Consider the following 1,686-nt stretch of genomic DNA (forward strand, 5'->3'; position numbering starts at 1 on the left):
TATGACACCATACGAATGGAGCAACGTGGTGCAGGATCATTTCTTTTTACACACTAAACTTCCTTGCAGTTTAACATTTAAAAAAGCAAATGTAACACCATATGGTATTGTGTATTTAAGTATAGTTGGACGTTGTTCAGACTGTGGTTCAATATTTAAAGGAACTGTAGACACAATTCCTGGCTCAGGTATTAGGTAAGCATAAAATAAGTATACTAGTTAAATACTACAAAAATCAAAATTTGAATAAATTCATTACTTAAGGAAAAAATTAAAAATTTGTTACGTATTTTTATGAGATAAACTACAAAAACAAACAAATTTATTAAAAAATATTCTAAAAAAAATATAATTTATTATTAAAAAATACTCAAAAATTAAATCTTTAGAATAAAAACAACAAAAAAAGGAAAACCAAATAATGATAGTAAAGTAAACATAAAAATTAAACCACAAAAAGGTAAATAATCAATTAATCCTCGTCTATTTTATGAATATCTTGATAATTATTCATATATTAAGAATAATTCTTATTAAAAACCCAGATCTCAGAAATATTATAGATTTAAATAAAGCATGTATTAATAAATAAAAAAAACATATCAATTTTACCTAAACATAAAATTATAAATATAAATCTTATTTGACTCAAAGTAGAAAAAGCAATAATTTTTTTTTAATGAAACTCAAAAATCGCATTCAAACCAGATATAAATATAGTTATACAAGAAATCACTAGTGAATAATTTAAAAAAATTTCATCAAAACGAATTATTAAATAAATACCAGCAGTTACTAAAGTAGAAGAATGAAATAAAGAAGAAACAGGAGTAGCTGCTATTGCTAAAGGTAATCAAGAATAAAAAGGAAGTTGAGCTCTTTTAGTCAAAGAAGCAAATATAATTATTAAAGATTTAAACTAATAAAAAATAAATAATTCAATTTTTTAAAATAATTAATTAAAATAAAATTTCAAGAACCAAAATTCAATATTCAAATTATAGATATAATCACCTAAATGATTTAAAATAACAGTAACTAATCCAGAACTATAAGATTTTTTATTTTGATAAAAACAACTAAACAAAAACATACCATTCCTAAACCATCTCAACTCATAAAAACTTGTAAAAGATATTCTTTATGAAATATTTAAATTTATAAATAATACAAAACTTTTGAATGGATGAATTGTTGATTGATTCATCGTTATCTAATAATTTTTAATTTTTGTTTTATTAATAGAGTAATAATGAAATGTAGTTTCAAAGGAAATTTTCGTGTTAAGCATTTTCATAAACGCAGACTGATTGGAACACAAAGAGATAAGGCTTTAAATGCTATGCTGAAATCTGGAATTGAACCTTCAGTATTTGTTCGTAACGAAGCTCGAGAACTTATGAAAGAAGGTATATTATTAAAATTATTATAATTCTCTATTATAGGAAATTGCTTACTTTTTAGGCATATGATATTATTGTAAGCCAGATATATTTATAACACCTAAATTATTAAATGTATCTAACAAGTATTTAATGAGACAAAAAGGTTTCTCATAAAAGAAATAATTATTGTAAGAGTCTGCATTATGATGTTTAGTTTTAAGTTTTTAGTTTACTTTTTTTCTAATACAAAGAAAATCGGCTGCATATAAGTTGATTTTCAATTCTCATACCTGAAAATAAA

General features: G+C 22.6%; 1 pseudogene; it reads right to left on the reverse strand.

Annotated features, from left to right (window-relative positions):
* Positions 1–333: 333 nt before the first annotated feature.
* On the reverse strand, positions 334–1,207 carry LOC112679875 (annotated as a pseudogene).
* Between the last annotated feature and the right edge of the window lie 479 nt (positions 1,208–1,686).

The sequence above is a fragment of the Sipha flava genome, unplaced genomic scaffold, assembly GCF_003268045.1.
Source record: "Sipha flava isolate LNK unplaced genomic scaffold, YSA_version1 17007_pilon_pilon, whole genome shotgun sequence".
Classification (NCBI taxonomy): Eukaryota; Metazoa; Arthropoda; class Insecta; order Hemiptera; family Aphididae; genus Sipha; species Sipha flava.